The 26,777-nt window shown below is 43.5% G+C and overlaps 1 protein-coding gene and 1 non-coding gene across 2 annotated transcripts in view; both read right to left on the reverse strand.

The window, feature by feature from the left end:
- Nucleotides 1-26,777, reverse strand: part of LOC124774937 — a 553,705-nt gene that overhangs the window by 401,175 nt on the left and 125,753 nt on the right. The gene's annotated exons all lie outside the window — the stretch shown is intronic.
- Trnat-ugu lies at nt 10,699-10,772 on the reverse strand. The gene has a single exon. It is a non-coding gene; the product is annotated as a tRNA-Thr (tRNA).

The following is a 26,777-nucleotide window of genomic DNA, read 5'->3' on the forward strand; positions in this document are numbered from 1 at the left end:
AGAAAATTTAAAAAGGAAGATGGATAAGTTGAAGTTAGATATAGTGTGAATAAGTGAAGATTAGTGGGAGGAGGAACAGGACTTCTGGTAAGGTGAGTAAAGGGTTCTAAATACAAAATCAAATAGGGGTAATTCAAGAGTAAGTTTAATAATGAATAAGAAAATAGGAACACGTGTAAGCTACTACGAACAGCATAGTGAACGCATTATGATAGCCAAGAGAGACACTAAGCACACACCGACCACAGTAGTACAAATTTATACGCCTATTAGATCTGCAGATGATGAAAAAATTAAAGAAGTGTTTGATGTGATAAAGTAAATTATTCAGGTAGTTAAGGGAAACGAAAATTTAGTTGTGATGCGGAACTGGAATTCGATAGTAGCAAAACGAAGAGAAGGAAAAATAGTTGGTGAATATTTACTGGAGAAAAGGAATGAAAGAGAAGTCCGCCTGGTAGAATTTTGCACAGAGCATAAATCAATCATCATTAAGACTTTATTGAAGAATCGTGAAAGAAGGCTGTATGCGCTGAAGAGACCTGGAGACAACTGAAGGTTTCGGATTGATTGTGTAATGGTAAGACAGAGCTTTCGGAACCAGATTTTAAATTATAAGAGATTTCCAGCGACAGGTGTGCACTCTGACCACAATTTATTGATTATGAACTGTAGATTAAATCTGAAGAAACTGGAAAAAGGAAGGACATTAAGGCCATGGGACATGACTAAGTTTAAGGAACGAGAGGTTGCTGAGAGTTTCGGAGGGAGCGTTAGGCAACAACTGACTGAAACAAGAGAGAGGAATGCAGTAGAAGATGAATGGATAGCTTTGGGAGATGAAATAGTGGAGGCAGAAGACGATCAAATAGGTAAAAAGACAAAGCCTAGTAGAAATCCTCGGATAACACAGGAGATATTGAATTTAATTGGTTAAATGGAAAGAATAAAAATGCAACAAATGAAGGAGGCAAAAGGGAATACGAATGTCTCCAAAATGAGATTGACAGGAAGTGATAAATGGCTATTCAGGAATGGCTAGAGGACAAATTTAAGGATTTAGAAGCGTATACCACTACGAGAAAGACAGAGGTCTTTGGAGAAAAGAGAAGCATTTTTATGAATTTGAAGAGCTTAGATGGAAAACCAGTCCTAAGCAAAGAACGTGCAGTTGAAAGGTGGAAAGACAGCATAGATGGCCTGTACAAGACAGATGAAATTGAACGCAATATTATACAAAGGGAAGAGGACACAAATGAAGATGAGGTAGGAAATATGACACTGCGAGTTGAACTGTACAGAACACTGAAAGACCCAAACCGAATAAATGCCTCTGAGCAGACGACATTCCGTCAGAACTACTGATAACCTTGGGAGAGACAACCATAACAAAACTATTCCATCTGGTATGCAAGATGTGTGTGTCACGCCAATACCATCAGACTTCATGAAGAATATAATAATTTCAATTCCAAAGAAGGCAAGTGATGACTGGAGTAAAAGGCCTTTTACTTACAGAAGTTACACATGTGCTGTCGCATTTGTTCGTGGACCTTAGGGATATGATTGCGTTGCTGTATAGTTATGTCAATGGAGCATATGTTTACAGTTTTTTGTGACTTCAGTGCTATTTTTATGCACGGTTTTGACCGTGATTTACATTGTTTACATGTTGAAATAATTAGAGTAAATGAGATATTTCGGTGGCTTTGCGATGTCTATAGAACGTTTGTTCATTATGTTTTTTTTTGCATTTGTTTACTCCAGTCGTTTGATTTTATGTAATTAGGTTGTTTCGTTTTACTATTGGTACATCCTGCATTCGTAGGTGTTCCGGTTTGGGAGGTACACGACTTCGGTTACTTTGCGGGTGTAATACATTACATCACTGATTTATGTAATTATTATATACATATAAAAACATTTAAGCAATATAAATTACATGGTCAATTTTATTTTCCACGGGTACCAATGGTAAATTTTTATTATTTGATTTTATGACTATATGATTTTTGTTGTCAGCACTCTCATTATACTTTACTTTTATTCTGTGTTTGTTTCCATGTTCAGGGGCCTGAAGCTGACGCTTTTTCGCGTCGAAACTGGTAGCATTATTTAAATAAACGATGTTTGAACTACAATAGAGTTGTTGGTTTCAGTGTTCATCATTCAAGTGCTTCAGGTAAGGCTGTTGTCCCACTGTCTTCGACGGATTAGCAGGCGTATCAGTATGGTGCGAAAAGTGGCAATTGACTCTAAATAATTAGAAGTGTGAAGCCATCCACATGAGTACTAAAAGAAATCCGCTAAATGCCAGTTACACGATGAGTCACAGAAACGTAAATGCTGTAAATTCAACTAAATACTCAGGGATTAGAATTACGAGTAACTTCAGGTGGAACGAATACAAAGATAATGTTGTGGAGAAAGACTGCGATTCATTGGCAGAACACTCGGAAAGTGCAACGCAGTCTACTAAAGAGACTGCTTACACCACGCCTGTGCGCCCTATTCTGGAGTATTGCTGTGCGGTGTGTTACCCGTATCAGGTGGGACTGACGGATGACATCGAAAAAGTTCAAAAGAGGATGACTTGTTTTGCATTATCGCGAAATATGGTAGAGAGTGCCACAGATATGATACATAAATTGGGCTGGCAGTCATCGAAACAATGGCGTTTTTCGTTTCAGCACGATTTTCATGAAATTTCAGTTACCATCTCTCTCCTCCAATTGTGAAAATATTTTGTTGGCGTCCACCTGCACAGGGAGAAATTATCATCATAATAATATAAGAGAAATCGCAGCTCGTACAGAAAGATTTACGAGTTCGTTTGTCCCGCACGCCGTTCGAGAGTGGAACGGGAGAGAAATAGCTTGAAACTCTTTCGATGAACCCTCTGCCAGGCACTTAACTGTGAATTGCAGAGCAGCTGTAGATATCTGTTTCATTCTTTCTTTTGATGAAACAGACGTTATGGGGGTCATGAGCAGTCGATAGACTTGCCACTGTGTCATTAACTTACCGCTCTATAGAAAATAAACAGCCTTCCAAGGGAAGACAAACTCCACGTTGTAATAGGTCATTCCTTTTCAAAATGTCAGAAAACGCCTTCTTTTGTCCCGATGGTGTCCACTGCACAAACACCTGAGTCATATAACAACTTTATTAGTTGGAAAGAAATATACGAACTGTCGAAGGCCACTAATTGATGAGCATACTTGTGGCTCAGTGTTCAAGAGAAAAATTGGAATATTGGCATCTTGTTATCCTTTCGAGTGGTGTACATGTAGAGAATTGGGTAATAAATATAATAAAAAGGAAGCAAACTGCGCTGCTGGAACTGCCTCTTCCCACCGATCTCGACACAACACTTGTAACGCCACATCCTCCTCTAGTATTACTCTTGCTCAACAGTAGTTGCCGGTACCAGTATTATTTCCGAACTCTGGACAGATCAATATTATCTCAACTGGTATTCTGAAAACTATCATATAATTTTATACACAGTAAGTTATATTTCAAGATAAAATTTATGAAAAGGAGTTACTTTACAAAATATATTATCTTCGATGTTATAATCGGTAAGCACTAGTTCTGAATGTACGGTTAAAATAGTTGTTTTTAGAAAGATTTGAAATTACGAGTTATTTGCAGACTTCAAATTTCTGTTATTAATTACGCAATCCTATACTGTTTACTATGTTTATTTGTGGGTTCATTTATGAAATAGTAATCGAAATTAATAATGTAACGAAAGTTAGTAGGAATCCATTTGTTAACAAAAATTATAAACCCTTTGGAATATCGTTATTTCCGCAGAGCGTGGGAGTCGTAAGCTTACCTCTGATGTGGTCGGACGTATTTTTGTGTAATAGGTGCGAATAATGTAATTTCGGTTTTGTTAATGTGAAAAATCAAAATACTGTGTGATATACTGAAATGTGAGAAAATCAGTGGAAAACTTACTGAGTTAAAAAATTTTGCAACAGCAATCTTCACATTATTTAGTTCAAACCAATCGCGAGGATCTGATGTTAGATTTTCAGCTTCAAGAATCAGACTCGTAGACAAGAAGAACTGGAACCATCTCAACATGACAAGCTAAGTAAACCTGAAAGTTTATAGTAATCTTCGCTCTTCACAAATCTTCATAAAAGACTTTGCTTATCAATTAGCTGGACTGGGCATTGTTTAATGTGGACAACAGATGGAAGAAGGAAGGAGGGGGGAGATTACACACTGCAACACCTACATTTACATCTACATACATACTCCGCAATCCACCATACGGTGCGTGGCGGAGGGTACCTCGTAACACAACTAGCATCTTCTCTCCCTGTTCCATTCCCAAACAGAACGAGGGAAAAATGACTGCCTATATGCCTCTGTACGAGCCCTAATCTCTCTTATCTTATCTTTGTAGTCTTTCCGCGAAATATAAGTTGGCGGCAGAAAATTGTACTGCAGTCAGCCTCAAATGCTGATTCTCTAAATTTCCTCAGTAGCGATTCACGAAAAGAACGCCTCCTTTCCTCCAGAGACTCCCACCCGAGTTCCTGAAGCATTTCCGTAACACTCGCGTGATGATCAAACCTACCAGTAACAAATCTAGCAGCCCGCCTCTGAATTGCTTCTATGTCCTCCCTCAATCCGACCTGATAGGGATCACAAACGCTCTAGCAATACTCAAGAATAGGTCGTATTAGTGTTTTTAAGCGGTCTCCTTTACAGATGAACCACATCTTCCCAAAATTCTACCAGTGAACCGAAGACGACTATCCGCCTTCCCCACAACTGCCATTACATGCTTGTCCCACTTCACATCGCTCTGCAATGTTACGCCCAAATATTTAATCGACGTGACTGTGTCAAGCGCTACACTACTAATGGAGTATTCAAACATTACGGGATTCTTTTTCCATATGCATTAATTTACATTTATCTATATTTAGAGTTAGCTGCCATTCTTTACACCAATCAAAAATCCTGCCCAAGTCATCTTGTATCCTCCTACAGTCACTCAACGACGACACTTTCCCGTACACCACAGCATCATCAGCAAACAGTCGCACATTGCTATACACCCTATCCAAAAGATCATTTATGTAGATAGAAGCCGGCCGGAGTGGCCGAGCGGTTCTAGGCACTACAGTCTGGAACTGCGCGACCGCTACGGTTGCAGGTTCGAATCCTGCCTCGGGCATGGATGTGTGTGATGTCCTTAGGTTAGTTAGGTTTAAGTAGTTCTAAGTTCTAGGGGAGTGATGACCTCAGAAGTTAAGTCCCATAGCGCCCAGAGCCATTTGAACCATTTTGTAGATACAAAACAACAGCGGACCTACCACACTTTCCTGGAGCACTCCAGATGATACCCCCACCTCCGATGAACACTCACCATCGAGGACAACGTACTTGGTTCTTTTACTTAAGAAGTCTTCGAGTCACTCACATATTTGGGAACCAATCCCATATGCTCGTACCTTAGTTAGGAGTCTGCAGTGGGGCACCGAGTCAAACGCTTTCCGGAAGTCAAGGAATATGGCATCCGTCTGATACCCTTCATCCATGGTTCGCAAGATATCATGTGAAAAAAGGGCGAGCTGCGTTTCGCAGGAGCGATACTTTCTAAAGCCGTGGGAAGCGAAAAGACGCTCTTGACGCGCCAGGTAATGGGCATGTCTTCAAACATGTGGTACACCCAAAAATAACAGCCGTACCACATTGTCGTCTCTGTAGTCACTAGGAAGCAGGAATGTAGGTGGACCACACGACTGCACTGGTCCTCAGATTACTAAAAAGCATTTTTGTTAGACTTTCCTGGGACAATCAGTACGGATGCGGAGCACGGGGAGTTGACCAAGCTTCCGCACTGGCTGCTACTGTTGAAAACGGGCGTTTAACACGGGAGCTGACAAATCGCCTGCGTCTGACCTTGGCCGTGGGCTTCCCGCCGCATCCAACTGCTAATGAATGCTGAGCGGCAGTGGCGGAGAACACTCCTCCTCGCAGCCCGCTGGTGCGTCGCCAAGCACGTAGCCGCAGCCGCCTGGCAAGCTGCCCTCGCGCTCACCGTCTTCTGCTGACATCACCGGCCGCACTCAAGTTCTGCCGCTCACCAGCTGTTCTCGCGGCAAGTACACAGCTCATAGTCCAGGGAGGCGCCTGGAAAATTTTACAACACTACTTTCCTAGTCAGACGCACGTAGGGCACTTTTTTTGTGTCTGGCGGAGAGGAAATGTGGAATATTATACTCGGGTTGTACAGAACAGTCACCGACAAGCCTGATCGATTCCATATATTGAAAAACAACAGCAGGAATATTATATGTACAACGCTGCATCAGTATTCCTAACACACGCGGCCAATCGCACAAGGCACACAATCAAAACTTAATCACTTGTTACTGAAGCACAATGTGAACAGCACTTACACGCGTTCGGCAAAAATATGGAAGGACGTTACTCAACATAAATGCAGATACAGGTCAAGCCTGCAGCTTTCGCTGTTTATTTGACCAGAAAAGCCCCTGTGCGATGTCCTCAACAGGTTACAAGTGTCACTCGTGGCCAGAACAGTGTTCTGTGTGATTGTGAGTGCATTATGTCGGAGATGAGTGAATTCGAACTTGGGAAAATTGTTGGTGCTCTTATGGTAGGTGCTTCCGTAACCGAGGTGGCCGAAGTCTTTCATATTTCAAGAGCCACCATATCGAAGATTTATACCGCACACTGGATAAGCGGGAAAACGTCACCCGCTAAGTCACGACGCGGACGAAATGATTGTCGGGTTTATTACATGAAATGAATACGCCTAGCTGCATACAGGCGTTGATATAAGTCAACGGGGACAGGTGAAAATGTGTGTCCCGCCCGGGACTCGAACCTGGGATCTCCTGCTTACATGGCAGACGCTCTATCCATGTGAGCCACCGAGGACACAGAGGTTAGTGCGACTGCAAGGGACTTATCTCTGGCACGTCTCCCGTGAGACCCACATTCTCAAATTATTGTCCCGCACTGTATTCAAAGTGCCCCTGTGCATTATACTCATTACTCGCGGATTTTTGCCGATACCCGTAAGAGTTGGGGCACTGTTTGCGCATCAGCACAGAAGAAGATGGTCAAATGGCCGGTGAGCCTTAACTATATATATATTGTCGGGCTTGTTAAGGACGGTCATTGACGAGGGTTGTGACAAAAAATAAGAAGGCGAACTGGAATCCAAAGCCGCTCATCAGTGATGCAAATGTCCGTAACTGGAAAACGTAATGCCGAAGGTATAAAACGTGGACAATGGAACAATGAATGAAAGTCATTTGATTTAATGAGTCTTCTTGCACATTGTTTCCGATGTCTTGCCGAGTTTACATCTACATCTACATCTACATCTACATCTATACTCCGCGAGCCACCTTACGGTGTGTGGCGGAGGGTACATATTGTACCACTACCTGATCCCCCCTTCCCTGTTCCATTCACGAATTGTGCGTGGGAAGAACGACTGCTTGTAAGTCTCCGTATTTGCTCTAATTTCTCGGATCTTTTCGTTGTGATCATTACGCGAGATATATGTGGGCGGTAGTAATATGTTGCCCATCTCTTCCCGGAATGTGCTCTCTCGTAATTTCGATAATAAACCTCTCCGTATTGCGTAACGCCTTTCTTGAAGTGTCCGCCACTGGAGCTTGTTCAGCATCTCCATAACGCTCTCGCGCTGACTAAATGTCCCCATGACGAATCGCGCTGCTTTTCGCTGGATCATGTCTATCTCTTCTATTAATCCAACCTGGTAAGGGTCCCATACTGATGAGCAATACTCAAGAATCGGACGAACAAGCGTTTTGTAAGCTACTTCTTTCGTCGATGAGTCACATTTTCTTAGAATTCTTCCTATGAATCTCAACCTGGCGCCTGCTTTTCCCACTATTTGTTTTATGTGATCATTCCACTTCAGATCGCTCCGGATAGTAACTCCTAAGTATTTTACGGTCGTTACCGCTTCCAATGATTTACCACCTATGGCATAATTGTACTGGAATGGATTTCTGCCCCTATGTATGCGCATTATATTACATTTATCTACGTTTAGGGAAAGCTGCCAGCTGTCGCACCATGCATTAATCCTCTGCAGGTCCTCCTGGAGTACGTACGAGTCTTCTGATGTCGCTACTTTCTTGTAGACAACCGTGTCATCTGCAAATAGCCTCACGGAGCTACCGATGTTGTCAACTAAGTCATTTATGTATATTGTAAACAATAAAGGTCCTATCACGCTTCCCTGCGGTACTCCCGAAATTACCTCTACATCTGCAGATTTTGAACCGTTAAGAATGACATGTTGTGTTCTTTCTTCTAGGAAATCCTGAATCCAATCACAAACCTGGTCCGATATTCCGTAAGCTCGTATTTTTTTCACTAAACGTAAGTGCGGAACCGTATCAAATGCCTTCCTGAAGTCCAGGAATACGGCATCAATCTGCTCGCCAGTGTCTACGGCACTGTGAATTTCGTGGGCAAATAGGGCGAGCTGAGTTTCACATGATCTCTGTTTGCGGAATCCATGTTGGTTATGATGAAGGAGATTTGTATTATCTAAGAACGTCATAATACGAGAACACAAAACATGTTCCATTATTCTACAACAGATTGACGTAAGCGAAATAGGCCTATAATTATTCGCATCTGATTTATGACCCTTCTTGAAAATGGGAACGACCTGCGCTTTCTTCCAGTCGCTAGGTACTTTACGTTCTTCCAGCGATCTACGATAAATTGCTGATAGAAAGGGGGCAAGTTCTTTAGCATAATCACTGTAGAATCTTAAGGGTATCTCGTCTGGTCCGGATGCTTTTCCGCTACTAAGTGATAGCAGTTGTTTTTCAATTCCGATATCGTTTATTTCAATATTTTCCATTTTGGCGTCCGTGTGACGGCTGAAGTCAGGGACCGTGTTACGATTTTCCGCAGTGAAACAGTTTCGGAACACTGAATTCAGTATTTCTGCCTTTCTTCGGTCGTCCTCTGTTTCGGTGCCATCGTGGTCAACGAGTGACTGAATAGGGGATTTAGATCCGCTTACCGATTTTACATATGACCAAAACTTTTTAGGGTTCTTGTTTAGATTGTTTGCCAATGTTTTATGTTCGAATTCGTTGAATGCTTCTCTCATTGCTCTCTTTACGCTCTTTTTCACTTCGTTCAGCTTTTCCTTATCAGCTATGATTCGACTACTCTTAAACCTATGATGAAGCTTTCTTTGTTTCCGTAGTACCTTTCGTACATGATTGTTATACCACGGTGGATCTTTCCCCTCGCTTTGGACCTTAGTCGGTACGAACTTATCTAAGGCGTACTGGACGATGTTTCTGAATTTTTTCCATTTTTGTTCCACATCCTCTTCCTCAGAAATGAACGTTTGATGGTGGTCACTCAGATATTCTGCGATTTGTGCCCTATCACTCTTGTTAAGCAAATATATTTTCCTTCCTTTCTTGGCATTTCTTATTACACTTGTAGTCATTGATGCAACCACTGACTTATGATCACTGATACCCTCTTCTACATTCACGGAGTCGAAAAGTTCCGGTCTATTTGTTGCTATGAGGTCTAAAACGTTAGCTTCACGAGTTGGTTCTCTAACTATCTGCTCGAAGTAATTCTCGGACAAGGCAGTCAGGATAATGTCACAAGAGTCTCTGTCCCTGGCTCCAGTTCTGATTGTGTGACTATCCCATTCTATACCTGGTAGATTGAAGTCTCCCCCTATTACAATAGTATGATCACGAAACTTCTTCACGACGTTCTGCAGGTTCTCTCTGAGGCGCTCAACTACTACGGTTGCTGATGCAGGTGGTCTATAGAAGCATCCGACTATCATATCTGACCCACCTTTGATACTTAACTTAACCCAGATTATTTCACATTCGCATTCGCTAATAACTTCACTGGATATTATTGAATTCTTTACTGCTATAAATACTCCTCCACCATTGGCGTTTATCCTATCCTTGCGGTATATATTCCATTCTGTGTCTAGGATTTCGTTACTGTTCACTTCCGGTTTTAACCAACTTTCCGTTCCTAATATTATATGCGCACTATTTCCTTCAATAAGAGATACTAATTCAGGAACCTTGCCCTGGATACTCCTGCAGTTTACCAATATTACGTTAACTTTTCCTGTTTTTGGTCTCTGAGGACGGACGTTCTTTATCAACGATGATAATGTCCTCTCTGGTAAGCCGTCAGGTATTTTATCGTTTCGCCCAAGGGGGGGTCCCTCTAACCTAAAAAACCCCCGTGTGCACGCCACACGTACTCTGCTACCCTAGTAGCTGCTTCCGGTGTGTAGTGCACGCCTGACCTGTCTAGGGGGGCCCTACAGTTCTCCACCCAATAACGGAGGTCGATGAATTTGCAACCATTATAGTCGCAGAGTCGTCTGAGCCTCTGGTTTAGACCCTCCACACGGCTCCAAACCAGAGGACCGCGATCGACTCTGGGCACTATGCTGCAGATATTAAGCTCAGCTTGCACTCCGCGTGCGATGCTGGTTGTCTTCACCAAATCAGCCAGCCGCCGGAAGGAACCAAGGATGGCCTCAGAACCCAAGCGGCAGGCGTCATTCGTTCCGACATGTGCTACTATCTGCAGCCGGTCACACCCAGTGCGTTCAATAGCTGCCGGAAGGGCCTCCTCCCCGCCCGGGACTCGAACCTGGGATCTCCTGCTTACATGGCAGACGCTCTATCCATCTGAGCCACCGAGGACACAGTGGTTAGTGCGACTGCAAGGAACTTCTCTCTGGCACGTGTCCCGTGAGACCCACATTCTCAACTTATTGTCCCGCATTATATTCATAGTGCCCCTGTGCATTATACTCATTGCTCGCGGCTTTTTGCCGATACCCTTAAGAGTTCGGGCACTGTTTGTGCATCCGCACAGAAGAAGATGGTCAAATGGCCGGTGAGCCTTAACTATATATATATATATATATATATATATATATTGTCGGGCTTGTTACTGACGGTCATTGACGAGGTTTGTGACAAAAAATATTAAGGCGAACTGGAAGCCAAAGCCGCTCATCAGTGATGCAAATGTCCGTAACTGGAAAACGTGATGCCGAAGGTATAAAACGTGGACAATGGAACAATGAATGAAAGTCATTTGATTTAATGAGTCTTCTTGCACATTGTTTCCGATGTCTTGCCTTTGGCCACCATACTCACCAGATCTCAGTGTTACTGAGAGTTTGTGGTGTACTTTACAGAGAAGGGTGCGTCATCGCTATCCATCTCCGTCACCATTAACAGAACTTGTCTCTAATTTGCAGGAAGACTGGTACACGATTTCATTGAAAAACCATACAGGACCATCATTTATCCATTACGGGACGACTGGAAGCTGCTTTGAATGGCAAAGGGATTTCTAGACCGTATCTAGGCATGGTATGTGTTATGTTTTTGACGTTTCGATATTTTTGTCCACACCCTCCTCCCCTGTACAGACGTTTCTCACTTTCCTGACTCAGTTTTTGAGATAGACGCATGAGAATGAACGAATCATACAACGACGAGGCAACCGTATCATCACTGACCTCGTGTCAACGGAAACACAATGAGTGTGTAACGTACACAGTGATTCTTGGTGAGATTTAAAGGAACAATGCAAACATTTTTGAAACTTGGAGCAACATACAGGGTGACAATTGTGGAACTATATGAAATTAAATCTTCATAACTTCTGAGCGGTTTTCATTAGGATGCTCAAACTACACGGTTGGCCGTGGAGAATGTTGAGAATTACTATGCGCAGTATGGCTTGGTTTAGAGTCGAAGTCCACTTTCATTTGTATGGGTCCGTCAATAAGCAAAATTGGCGCATTTGGGGGACTGAGAAGCCGCATTCCGCCATCTAGAAGTCTTTTCACCCTGAACGGGTGACTGTGTAGCGTGCAGTGTCCAGTCACGGAATAATCTCTGCGATGCTCCTTGTTGGCACGGTGACTACCGGACGGTACGTGAAGGTTTTGGATGATGATTCGTCCCCATTATCCAAAGTGACCCCGATTTCGACAAGATATGGTTCATGCAAGGCGGAGCTCGACCCCATCGAAGCAGGAGAGTGTTTGATGTAGAGGAGCACCCTGGAGACCGCACTCTGGCTCGGGATACCCAAAGGCCACTGGCATGGGCCACGATTGGCCGCCATACTCTCCGGACCTGAACAGATGCTGCTCCTTTTTGTGGGGCTATATTACAGACAAGGTGTACAGCAACAGTCCGAAAACCATTGCTGGCCGAACGGTTCTAGGCGCTGCAGTCTGGAACCGCGCGACCGCTACGGTCGCAGGTTCGAATCCTGCCGCGGGCATGGATGTGTGTGATGTCCTTAGATTAGTTAGGTTTGAGTAGTTCTATGTTATAGGGGACTGATGACCTCAGATGTTAAGTCCCATAGTGCTCAGAGCCATTTGAACAACTTGAACCAAAACGATTGCTGAGCTGAAAGCAGCTATTCTGGAGGTCATCGACAGCATCTGTGTTCCAACACTTCAGCGGGTCCTGCAGAATTTCGCTATTCGTCTGCACCACATCATCGCCAATGATGGCAGACATATCGAGCATGTCATAACCTAAATCCGAATATCTTTAGTGACGTTTATGTGTTGAATAAAGTGTGTGCACGGTGTACGTTATAACTAATTTACGTATTTTCATGTAGTTCAATAATTGTCACCCTGTAAATGAAACACACACTATTTTTTTAAACAAAAATACCGTGTATTTCAGTTTTTGGACAGTGTAAAACAAGTTACACAGTTTACTAGCCCAGTAAGTAATTTTAGGACTGCATGCCTCTTACCTTTCGATTACGTTTTATTATTGTATGAAGCTGATTGATCTGATAAATATAATTCAAAAGTTATCTGCAGATCAATAATGTGTAACCAACAAAGATCTGTCACAAGTGTAGTTAGGAAATTAAGCAGAGCTCATTTTTGCGATGGAAGAACGAATGTTGGAATTAGATGTTTGACAACATTTACGTTGTACACGAAGGAGCATGTGCCACTTGAACAACAGCGGTATGCAAATTAGGAGACCTTGCTGCCTCACAAATGACGGAGCGTGATCCGAGTGCGAGAGCGCGGGACTAGCGTGCTGTGGCTGGACGGAGACCCTGCGGCGGCGGGCGGGGGAAGGGGGCGCCCGCAGCTCTTATCTGTTGTGGCTGCTGCTGCCGCCGCAGCTGTGCGGGTGCTGCCTCGTGTCGCTACTAATGACCCCGCCACCTGACGGAAATAGCGCTCAGTTCAGTTCAGTCACGCTCTACACATAGGCCTATTTTCCTGGATGACTGTATCTAATGGCGACGTTATTTTGTTCAATGCCGCAAGAAAAGGAAAAAAAATGTTATCTGTTTTGGTTGCAAAACACTGCAGCTGTTCTCGTAAATTACACTGCAGGAGCCGGCCGCGGTGGCCTAGCGGTTCTAGGCGCTCAGTCCAGAATCGCGCGACTGCTACGGTCGCAGGTTCGAATCCTGCCTCGGGCATGGACGTGTGTGATGTCCTTAGGTTAGTTAGGTTTAAGTAGTTCTAAGTTCTAGGGGACTGATGACCTCAGATGTTAAGTCCCATAGTGCTCAGAGCCATTTGAACCAGCCACACTGCAGGAAATACAGCAACCAGTCACAACTTTTCTCGAAATTATTTTATTATACCATTACCAGTTTCGGAACTGAGCCCATCGTCAGATAGTACCGCTGACTTCAGGCAAGTCCTAAAATACAATAAAATTTTTTGTGTTGCAAAGTTCACAAAAGATTTTAAATTTCCATTCTAAAATTTAACAAACTTTTTGTGATTACACAGTTTTATACTTATTAATTTAGCGACTAGTAAAATCATCAGACGATCAATTTCAGTTACAAAATGATCTAGAGAGAATTTCTGTTTGGTGCAAACAGTGGCAATTAGCGCTAAACAAAGAAAAGTGCGAGGTCATCTACATGGGTACTAAAAGAAATCCGATAAATTTTGGGTATACGATAAATCGCACAAATCTAAGGGCTATCAACTCGACTAAATACCTAGGAATTACAATTCCGAGCAACTTAAATTGGAAAGACCACATAGATAATACTGTGGAGAAGGCGAAACAAAGACTGCGCTTTGTTTGCAGAACACTTAGAAGATGCGACATACCCACTAAAGAGACAGCCTACATTACACTTGTCCGTCCTCTGCTGGAATATTGCTGCGCGGTGTGGGATCCTTACCAGGTAGGATTGACGGAAGTGCAAAGAAGGGCAGCCCGTTTGGTGTTATGGCGCAATAGGGGTGAGAGTGTCACTGATATGATACACGAGTTGGGGTGGCAGTCACTGAAACAAAGACACTTTTCTTTGCAGCGAGATCTGTTTACGAAATTTCGATCACCAACTTTCTCTTGCGAATGCGAAAATATTTTGTTGACACCCACCTACGTAGGGAGAATGATCATCATAATAAAATAAGAGAAATCAGAGCTCGAACGGAAAGATTTACGTGTTCCTTTTTCCCACTCGCCACTCGAGAGTGGAATGGTAGAGAAGTATGAAAACGGTTCGATGAACGCCCTGCCAGGCACTTGAGTGTGAATTGCAGAGTAACCATGTAGATGTAGATGTAGATGCAGATGTATGCTCCTTACATATTATAGAACAGAGGTCGGATTTTTATTTTACAATCCACACTGTTCAATGACTTGAACTAAAAACAAGATAACGGACACATTTATTTACATCGACTGCTGACCTGAAGTGTCAAACAACGTGGTATGTGTACAGATATGTTACACTTATGGAGTTACTTCAAAGATATTTCTGCATAGTACAGATAATTTTATACAGTCAGATATTTAATAACTTAGGTTTGAAAGATACCGGTAGTGACCAATGAAGAATTTTCTCTCTATCAATTGACTGCTTCTGTCATTTCAAATTATAACAGTTGTATGAAATTTTGGAGGTACATTTGGTTTTTTAATCTTAGGTGATCATTCAGTATACACTCACTTTTGTTGTCAATGTGGTTGTATATTTCTAATTCCTCTAACAAATTCATCTATACTCTTTTTTTACAAAAAGTACTATTTCTAAGTTTTCGTCCATGCTTATGTCTGCGTTCCCGTATTGGGCCAACTGAGTAGCGAAAGTTGATTTATTTAAGTTTTTGAGCCTGAGATTATTCATGTACTCCCGGAATGGTACACTGAAACTCCCACCAGTTTGGCCAACATAGAATTTGCGGAACATAGAACAATTTAGTTTGTAAGTGCCAGACCTGTGGTGTAGCTTGGTTTTTAAATTTAAGCTGTGAACAATTTTGCCTTTCATTTTATTGTTTGTAGAAAATATAATTTTGATATTTTTTGACACGGAATAGGTTTGCAACCTGATATGACACTTTACCAATGAATGGTACCCAGACGTATTTCACAGAGTTTTGAGGACCTATTTCTGCTAAAGTGCTGTTTCCTTTGAACTTACAGCTACCTTTGTTACAATATTTTAATTCTGTTGTGAAGTTTAGTGACGGTATTAGAGCTGTTACCACTATTGTGGGCTATTAGTTTGATTGAATTTAGTTCTTCTAGTTTATCTTGAGTGCCCAAGGGATTTTTTCCATTCTGTTGGGCATTGTCCTATCATAAGCCATTTGGTGTTGCTCAGGGTTACATGATGAGCTGCTGAATGTGACATCTGTTCTAGTGGGTTTTCTGTAAATCTTAAATTTATGTTTACCACTGTATTTACTCATTTTCACCCTTTAACCGTTTAAAATATTTAAACTTATACGTCAGTGCACTCAAAAGATACAGTCGTTTAAGTTACATCTTTTGACATATTGCCAGTATGGCTATCGATAACAGGCAAAAATCGTCGATTTCTCGATTCCCGGGACGGATGAGCCATCTGTATACATACTGAACACGTGGTGTTCGAGTCCTACGAGCACTTAGCCAGTTCTTTTTGTAGGATACCTCGCTTTATTAATTCAAATTTACATTCGCAAATATCTCAACACTAGAGTCCAGCCAAGAAATTAAATCTGACAGCAAGATAACGATTTCAAAAATTTCTAAACTAAACAACGTTTTAACAATGTCATTCATGATAAAGGTTCTCACTTTTTTTGTTCTCGGGAAAGTGAGTTGTCGTTAGCATAATACAAAAAGTCCTATTATGCAAAAGAACGTCTGCAGTTGTGCATAGGTAGCACTTTTTTCGATATTGATCAGTCCAGAAATCGGCCGTTCACTTGCAGGCAGACGCACCCGCGGCCTCAACACTCCCAAACCATCATATCAGTTTGTCTTCCAACATTGTGTATGACACATAAGATGAGATAGAATGTTGCAGGCGTCCAACCTTCCAAATTGTGAACCGACTTCTACAAGATCTTGACATTAAGCGTGAACTCCTCCACCCAATACTAATGTAAATGATCTAGGTAATAATCTGAGTAGCCCCCTTAGATTGTTTGCAGATGACGCTGTAATTTACCGTCTAGTAAAATCATCAGACGAACAATTCCAATTACAAAATGATCTAGAGAGAATCTCTGTATGGTGCGAAAAGTGGCAATTAGCACTAAACAAAGGAAAGTGCGAGGTCATCCACATGGGTACTGGAAGAAATCCGATATTTTTTTGGGTATACGATAAATCGCACAAATCTGGGGGCTGTCAATTCGACTAAATACCTAGGAATTACAATTACGAGCAACGTAAATTGGAAAGACCACATAGATAATATTGTGGGGAAGGCGAAACAAAGACTGCGCTATGTTGGCAGAACACTTAGAAGATGCGACAAACCCACTAAAGAGACAACCTACATTACACTTGTCCGTCCTCTGTTGGAATATTGCTGCGCGGTGTGGGATCCTTACCAGTTAGGATTGACGGAGGACATCGAAAAAGTGCAAAGAAGGGCAGCTCGTTTCATGTTATCGCGCAATAGGGGTGAGAGTGTCACTGACATGATACGCGAGTTAGGGTGGCAGTCACTGAAAGAAATGCGGTTTTCTTTGCTGCGAGATCTATTTACGAAATTTCAATCACCAACTTTCTCTTGCGGATGCGAAAATATTTCTTTGACACCCACTTACGTAGGGAGAAATGATCATCATAATAAAATAAGAGAAGTCAGAGCTCGAACGGAAAGATTTAGGTGTTCCTTTTTCCCACGCGCCGTTCGAGAGTGGAATGGTAGAGAAGTAGTATTAAAATCGTTCGATGAACCCTCTGCCAAGCACTTAAGTGTGAATTGCAGAGTAACCATGCAAATGTAGATGTAGGTACACGTATTTATGCACTTTTTAGCAACAGCATCTTTCATCGAGGCTGGTAGTGGTTCAGGACTTACTCTCTGGCATTTAATGCAGACGTGTGGTCCAGAAGGCCGCCGTAGAGCCGAAAGAGATCAGAACAGAGCACGTGCCACAGTCACTTAATCAATGCGACTTCTAGCCTGTTTCATCGCGAGTGAAAATCTTTAAAAAATACTGCCACGACGAGCGTTTTTCACACTCAAGACAAATTCCTTGTAATCTAGATAATCTTTCACATCCTCTTTAGGCTCACGTTCATACTCCACGAACCTGCGGTGTGCAACCGAGCGGCTATCGGGTAGTTAGACTGTCGTGCCTTTCGAGCATTCTATGCCCCAACGACCGTGAGCAAAGCCGAATGCAGTTTGCTCCCCGCATCCGACGCGGCTGCATTTACATTGTCGGACTCATGCGGAACTACCTGAGCCGAGCAATTCGACTGAACATAAACTGCAGAGGCAGACCTCTATTGCACATCTATGGCGGAAAGGAAGGGAAAGGTCGTATGGGATTGTTGGCTGTGACTACCGAGGGAGTGTTCAGTTTCGTAAGCGGAAAGGGTTTTCTTCCTGGTTTGTGAGATTTATGTTTTAAATCTATCGGTTGAATGCAGGCAATTGTAATGGGTATGTGTATAATATGATATCATCTTTTTGTTGTGCAATAATGAGAAAAGGGAGCCTACTGCCCTCGAATAAGACGAAGGGAGCAGCCGAACTTAGGGTCACCATCAAATGGACAAATCAGTATCAACAGAGTTATATGCCCACACCACATAAGAGACAGCAAAGATTTGGAATTCAAATCACGAAATTGGGAAAAATCTGATGATCGTAAACTTTGCGCCAGTACTTCTCCTCCTTTCGCCGGCAAATACTGACAGCGAAAATTTCATCCTCCACCGGGATTTGAAACGGTTTTCTCGATGTCGAGTGGCACTACACGTTTTAGAGACCTTAGGTCGGGAGGTAGACAAGTATGGTGGGAGAAATTGGCGATCGGCCACTCATCTGACCGTAAGCTTCAAATCTCTATGCCTGGACTGGATGCAGACTCGCTCGTTTTATGCATTTCCCAGCCGTAGGTGTGATGGGCTTCAGATTTTTCACTACACTCCCTCTCCGTCGGAACACTTCTCGAAGAAAGGCTAACGCCGAGAAATGGCTTAATGTTAGTCACAGCCTGGGGTACAGGTATGTGCTGTCAGTGCGGGACGCGCCTGGTATGCAGGCTCGTCTGCAACACACCGTAGAAGCGCTGGCTGCAGAGTCCAGCGGCGGCGCGGCGCACAACTGTAGCAGGAAATCCTCTCCAGATTAGAGGTTCAAAACACGCCTTTCCAGGGATAGGAACAGAACGGCTAATTCACTGCAATGAACTAACTCTTTTTACTGAAATAGATCTAAAGCGAATTTGTTTTATAATTATCACACACATAAACAATTTTCGTGGATTCTCCATCATTTACTTTTATTTTTAAACAAATACACTCCTGGAAATGGAAAAAAGAACACATTGACACCATACTTGCTCCGGACACTGCGAGAGGGCTGTACAAGCAATGATCACACGCACGGCACAGCGGACACACCAGGAACCGCGGTGTTGGCCGTCGAATGGCGCTAGCTGCGCAGCATTTGTGCACCGCCGCCGTCAGTGTCAGCCAGTTTGCCGTGGCATACGGAGCTCCATCGCAGTCTTTAACACTGGTAGCATGCCGCGACAGCGTGGACGTGAACCGTATGTGCAGTTGACGGACTTTGAGCGAGGGCGTATAGTGGGCATGCGGGAGGCCGGGTGGACGTACCGCCGAATTGCTCAACACGTGGGGCGTGAGGTCTCCACAGTACATCGATGTTGTCGCCAGTGGTCGGCGGAAGGTGCACGTGCCCGTCGACCTGGGACCGGACCGCAGCGACGCACGGATGCACGCCAAGACCGTAGGATCCTACGCAGTGCCGTAGGGGACCGCACCGCCACTTCCCAGCAAATTAGGGACACTGTTGCTCCTGGGGTATCGGCGAGGACCATTCGCAACCGTCTCCATGAAGCTGGGCTACGGTCCCGCACACCGTTAGGCCGTCTTCCGCTCACGCCCCAACATCGTGCAGCCCGCCTCCAGTGGTGTCGCGACAGGCGTGAATGGAGGGACGAATGGAGACGTGTCGTCTTCAGCGATGAGAGTCGCTTCTGCCTTGGTGCCAATGATGGTCGTATGCGTGTTTGGCGCCGTGCAGGTGAGCGCCACAATCAGGACTGCATACGACCGAGGCACACAGGGCCAACACCCGGCATCATGGTGTGGGGAGCGATCTCCTACACTGGCCGTACACCACTGGTGATCGTCGAGGGGACACTGAATAGTGCACGGTACATCCAAACCGTCATCGAACCCATCGTTCTACCATTCCTAGACCGGCAAGGGAACTTGCTGTTCCAACAGGACAATGCACGTCCGCATGTATCCCGTGCCACCCAACGTGCTCTAGAAGGTGTAAGTCAACTACCCTGGCCAGCAAGATTTCCGGATCTGTCCCCCATTGAGCATGTTTGGGACTGGATGAAGCGTCGTCTCACGCGGTCTGCACGTCCAGCACGAACGCAGGTCCAACTGAGGCGCCAGGTGGAAATGGCATGGCAAGCCGTTCCACAGGACTACATCCAGCATCTCTACGATCGTCTCCATGGGAGAATAGCAGCCTGCATTGCTGCGAAAGGTGGATATACACTGTACTAGTGCTGACATTGTGCATGCTCTGTTGCCTGTGTCTATGTGCCTGTGGTTCTGTCAGTGTGATCATGTGATGTATCTGACCCCAGGAATGTGTCAATAAAGTTTCCTCTTCCTGGGACAATGAATTCACGGTGTTCTTATTTCAATTTCCAGGAGTGTATATATAGGGTGGTCCATTGGTCGTGACCGGGCCAAATATCTCACCAAATAAGCGTCAAACGAAACTTGTCTAGTTTGGAGGGGGAAACCAGATGGCGCTATGGTTGGCCCGCTAGATGGCGCTGCCATATGTCAAACGGATATCAACTGCGTTTTTTTTTTTAAGTAGGAATCCCCATTTTTATTACATATTTGTGTAGTACGTAAAGAAATATTAATGTTTTAGTTGGACCACTTTTTTCGCTTTGTAATAGATCACGCTGTAATAGTCACAAACATATGGCTCACAATTTTAGACAATCAGCTGGTAACAGGTAGGTTTCTTAAATTAAAATACAGAACGTAGGTATGTTTGAACATTTTATTTCGGTTGTCCCAATGTGATACATGTACCTTTGCGAACTTATCATTTCTGAGAACGCATGCTGTTACAGCATGTTACCACATTAATGCAATAAATGCTCAATATGATGTCCGTCAACCTCAATGCATTTGGCAATATATGTAACGACATTCCTCTCAACAGCGAGTAGTTCGCCTTCCGTAATATTCGCACATGCATTGACAATGCGCTGACGCATGTTGTCTGGCGTTGTCGGTGTATCACGATAGCAAATATCCTTCAACTTTCCCCACAGAAAGAAATCCGGGGACGTCAGATCCGGTGAACGTGCGGGCCATGGTATGGTGCTTGACGACCAATCCACCTGTTATGAAATATGCTATTCAATACTGCTTCAACCGCACGCGATCATCTATGTGCCGGACATCCGTCATGTTGTAAGTACATCGCCATTCTGTCATGCAGTGAAACATCTTGTAGTAACATCGGTAGAACATCACGTAGGGAATCAGCATACATTGCGCCATTTAGATTGCCATCGATAAAATGGGGGCCAATTATCCTTCCTCCCATAATGCCGCACCATACATTAACCCGCCAAGGTCGCTGATGTTCCACTTGTCGCAGTCATCGAGGATTTTCCGTTGCCCAATACTGAATACTATGCCGGTTTACGTTACCGCTGTTGGTGAATGGCGCTTCGTCGCTAAATAGAACATCGTCCCGTAATTTCTCTTGTGCCCAGTGGCAGAACTGTAAACAACGTTCAAAGTCGTCGCCATGCAATTCCTGGTGCATAGAAATATGGTACGGGTGCAATCGATGTTGATGTAGCATTCTCAACACCGACGTTTTTGAGATTCCCGATTCTCGCTCAGTTTGTCTGCTACTGATTTGCGGATTAGCCGCGACGACAGCTAAAACACCTACTTGGCCATCATAATTCGTTGCAGGTCGTGGTTGACGTTTCACATGTGGCTGAACACTTCCTGTTTCCTTAAATAACGTAACTATCCGGCGAACGGTCCAGACACTTGGATGATGTCCAGGATACCGAGCAGCATATATAGCACACGCCCGTTGGGCATTTTGATCACAATAGCCATAAATCAACACGGTATCGACCTTTTCCGCAATTGGTAAACGGTTCTTTTTAACACGGGTAATGTATCACTAAGCAAATACCGTTCGCACTGGCGGAATGTTACGTGATACCACGTACTTATACGTTTGTGACTATTACAGCGCCATCTATCACAAAGCGAAAGAAGTGGTCCAACTAAAACATTCATATTTGTTTACGTACTACACGAATATGAAATAAAAAAATGGGGTTCCTATTTAGAAAAACGCAATTGATATCTGTTTGATCTATGGCAGCGCCATCTAGCGGGCCAACCATAGTGCCATCTGGTTTCCCCCTTCAAGCTAGACGAGTTTCGTCCTTTGTAGTTTTTTCATTTGATGCTTATTTCGTGAGATATTTGGCCCGGTCACTATCAGTGGACCACCCTGTATATAATTATCACACAGATAAACAATTTTCGTGGATTTTCTATCATTTAGCTTTTATTTTTAAACGAAAAAGCTAATAGTTTTATTTTTAAAACAGAAAGCTAATAGAAGGCACTTTGCTTCAGCAGCTTAGTTCTACAGAACGGTATTTCTACCTGATTTGCTGATTTGGTCCTCTTTAGAAAATAAAGAGTGAAATTAGATTAAAATTTTCAGTAACGTTCTTCCAGATACAGTTTTGGTATTTACGAAAGATCCTAAATCTATTTGTCAATAAAGTTACAATTAGAACTAACAGATACTGAAAAAAATATTCCACGTTTGACCATGAGAAGGCAGCAAGGCACACGCAAATTACACTGACTGCCCTCATAGCTGCATCATCAGGAAGCAGAGAAATAAAGAACTTTTCCTTATTTTGCATACATATATGAGGAAGGAAGAAAACACGAATGGGGAATGGGGGGTGTACGGGGAGTGACATGTAGCACACAGAGCTGCGATCCTCTGCAGCAACAATGAATCACCAAATCGAACTGAGCTTGGCTGACATCCATGGACAAGTCATCCGTGCTGCTTCAGCCTCAAGCAAGTGGCTGGCGAATGCTGGCGTGCCGGTCTCTTGGCAACGAAAGTGTTACGGCCGAGTGCACCAACCTCAACCAAAAGTTAATGGAACTGAAGTCGGCATTTAACATTCTTCATCGCAAAATTCTGGTGCACCGACCTCGATGAAAGTGAAACACGGGAGTTCACCGCGGTTAAATTTGACCGCCGCTCAAGCCCCGTTTCCGAGAGATGACCAGTGTCTTACAAGCGTACGGTATTAAGAGGACGGCACCTTTCGATGTACTGAGAGAGACTCAGGGCATCGTATACCGTACCCTATATGTAAGATTGACCCAGAAAGTTTATTAATTTATGAATCAAACTTACCAGGCGTGGAATTACATTGTGCATCCACATGTGACCATATTGACTGTTTTCGGTAAAAAGATTTTTGTAATTTTTTATGTTTATATTTATACAAGGTGAATCACTTAAAACTTGCACAGCAGACATTGCGAAAATGGGAAGTGCTATTGATGAGTGGTTTTCACAGACTGGGTTATTAGTCAGGGGCTCTATTGTTAGCCATTAAACAGAAGATAATAATACTTAGAAAGTGTAATTTTTGTGCAGATATACACTTTTTTAAATCTAACAATGCCTGTTGACATTAACAGACTAAAAGTACAGAAAATTGGAATGTCAGTGGTGTTTGTTGCAGGAGGCAAGCGCGAGTCGTTTAAGAGAGTCGTATTGTGCAAAATTTCCACACAGACACTTGTTTGTGCCATTCAACATGCGTAGTTGCTACATACGATGTTGTGCTGTTTGCTTACAGTGTGCTTGCGTGTTCCTTCAGTTCATTGCGACTTGCTTGTCAGTTAGTGTGTGACGGTCCAAGCAGTAATTCGTAAGTGGAGAATGGGATTTACGAATGCAGAAAAAGCCGACATGCACATGGTGTATCGACATAATAAAATGAATGCAGTTCGTTCTTGTACGGTGTATACGGCAAGATATCCCAATAGACGTCATCCATCTCAGCAATTATTTATCAACCTCTTCAACCAAATGGTCCAAATGGCTCTAAGCACTATGAGACTTAGCATCTGAGGTTATCAGTCCCCTAGACTTAGAACTACTTAAACCTAACTAACCTAAGGACAGCACACACATCCATGCCCGAGGCAGGATTCGAACTTGCGACCGTAGCAGCAGCGCGGTTCCGAGCTGAAGCGCCTAGAACCGCTCGGCCACAGAGGTTGGCAATCTCTTCAACCAGTCATGTGAAAGTGGTAGTGTAACACTTAGACAACGTAAGAGAAGGAAACAGGTGACGACAGAAGAGGGGGAAATTAATGTCCTTGTTGACGCTGCAGTTGCTCCGCACTTTAGTTCCCACGCAATCGCACGAGGAACTGGCATGAGTCAGGCAAGAGTCCTACGCATTCTCCATCGAAGAGCTGCATGGAAACAACTCTGAGAACCGTGTTGACTCTGTACATTGGCATTAAGATAGGATACCCTAGATGCTTTATGTATCTCGTTTAGTGACGAACCCGCATTTAGCAATCACGGCCAGATAAACCGTCGAAACATGTACTATTGGTCTGCCGAAAATCCCCGTCGGCTTCGTCCGGTGGAACGTCGGCGGCCGTGGAGTGTAGACGGGTGATGTGAGACAGCGAACCATCAGCTCATTGGCCCGTTGTCCGTAGACGGAACACAACGTGCACAACCATCGCAGCCTTCTAACAGCCCATCTTCCACGGATGCTAGAAGACGTTCTTCTGCAGACGGGGAGAAACCTGCGGTACCAACATGATGGCTGTCCAGCCCGTAGTGCACGAAGTACTACAGCATGTTTTTACGAATTGTTTCGAAGTCGTTGGATCGGACGCAGAGGACCTGTACCTTAGATGGCTTGTTCCCTCCATTTGACGCCTGCTGACTTTTTTCTGTGGGGAAAGCTGAATGATGATGTCTACAAGGACATACCAGTTACACCGATGATATGCAAAGATGTAGTGCTGCATCCTACACTACTGGCCATTAAAATTGCTACACCACGAAGATGACGTGCTACAGACGTGAAATTTAACCGACAGAAAGAAGATGCTGTGATATGCAAATGATTAGCTTTTCAGAGCATTCACACAAGGTTGGTGCCGGAGGCGACACCTACAACGTGCTGACCAACCGATTTCTCATACACAAACAGCAGTTTGCCTGGTGAAACGTTGTTGTGATGCCTCGTGTAAGGAGATGAAATGCGTACCATCACGTTTCCGACTTTGAGAAAGGTTGGATTGTAGCCTATCGCGATTGCGGTTTATCGTATCGCGACATTGCTGCTCGCGTTGGTCGAGATCCAATGACTGTTAGCAGAATATGGAATCGGTGGGTTCAGGAGGGTAATACGGAACGCCGTGCCGGATCCCAACGGCCTCGTATCACTAGCAGTCGAGATGACAGGCATCTTATCCGCACGGCTGTAACGGATCGTGCAGCCACGTCTCGATCCCTGAGTCAACAGATGGGAACGTTTGCAAGACAACAACCATCTTAACGAACAGTTCGACGACGTTTGCAGCAGCATGGACTATCAGCTCGGAGACCATGGCTGCGGTTACCCCTGACGCTGCATCACAGGCAGGAGCGCCTGCGATGGTGTACTCAACGACGAACCTGGGTGCACGAATGACAAAAAGTTATTTTTGGGATGAATCCAGGTTCTGTTTACAGCAGAGGTTCCCAAACTTTTGTTTGTCACGCCCCCCTTCTGATGAAAAGAAAACTTCCGTGTCCCCCCACCCCCCCTAAAAAAAAATAGAGATTTTTATTAATTATCAAGAAACTATTGAAAAATTTGCAATGGTGACGTCATGTAACATGGCGGGCTGTTAATGTATCGAGTCGCAGTTATTACGTCATCAGTCTAGTCTAGTGATTATAAGCCACTCCTAAAGTAAAGAAAGTCCTTGGTAAACAAGGAAAAATATTTGCGACCTTGAAAGGTGGCTACACTGAGCCACAGCGCCAGAGAGTTTTGTTTCGCCGCCTCCACTGGCAGTGTTTATTGAGAAGTAGCGGAGGGCAATGCTTGTTGAGAACTCGTGGTAGTAGAGTGCTTGCTGAGATGTAGAAGTGAAGAGTTCTTGTCGAGAGGTCGTAGTAGGGAGTTCTTGTTGAGATGTGGTAGTAGCGAGTCGGTGTGGAGATATATTGTAATGATTAGAGTGCTTTTCGTCAATATATGAAGGTAAAAGAAAAAAAAAATTTCTCCTTTTCTTTTTATTGTCTCAATGTCTTAAATAATGCGTCATTACAGGTTCAGTCAACAAAGCATCTGGCTTGTGTTCTTGTATTAGAGTGTAATTCTGCTTTTCTTGCGCAATTATAGTATTTCTATTTTTTTTAATTACTTCAGTATAAATGGTATTTAAAATTTCTTGTCTTGTTGAAGAAGAACCGTGCCAGATGTGTACGTTGAATCACACTCCCACACACAGAACAATTACACTTGTGTTTTGGTTTCGTAGGTTAATAAATTGTGTTGCTGTTCTATGCAGTCAGATTGCGTAATAATACTAGTCAGGGCCAACCGTTTACGAGACACAGTGTAATCGGATACACAGCTACGAAAAATAAAAATTATTTTCAAATTTGATATAATTAAGCCCCCATGCACGTGGCGACCGCTGCTTCGGATCGTCCCTTGGAATCTTCTGATTGTAAAAATAGTAGACAGTAGTATTGTTGTAGTAATTTGTAGTTTAGTAATTGTAGTCTATTTTGCATGTGTAGATTTGGTAATTGTCATTCTTCTAATGGTATTTTTTTCAGAATTTAATTTTGTTGTCTTGTATACGCGATTCACAATTTAGTGCAATTATTTCAATTGTTCGATTAATCGTGTTTCAGGGAAACATTTCGTGTAAATGGTATTGTTAGAGATGAGGAGTCATTGTGTGTAATTTTCGTACAGTGACGAATTTTGTATGTTTTGTAAACGATTACGCGGTCGATGAAAAAGGCAAAAATGATGGATAGTCAGAATGACGAAATTGTGGACATGGCGAACTCGTCAA

Source organism: Schistocerca piceifrons, chromosome 2, assembly GCF_021461385.2.
Source record: "Schistocerca piceifrons isolate TAMUIC-IGC-003096 chromosome 2, iqSchPice1.1, whole genome shotgun sequence".
NCBI classification, from domain to species: Eukaryota; Metazoa; Arthropoda; class Insecta; order Orthoptera; family Acrididae; genus Schistocerca; species Schistocerca piceifrons.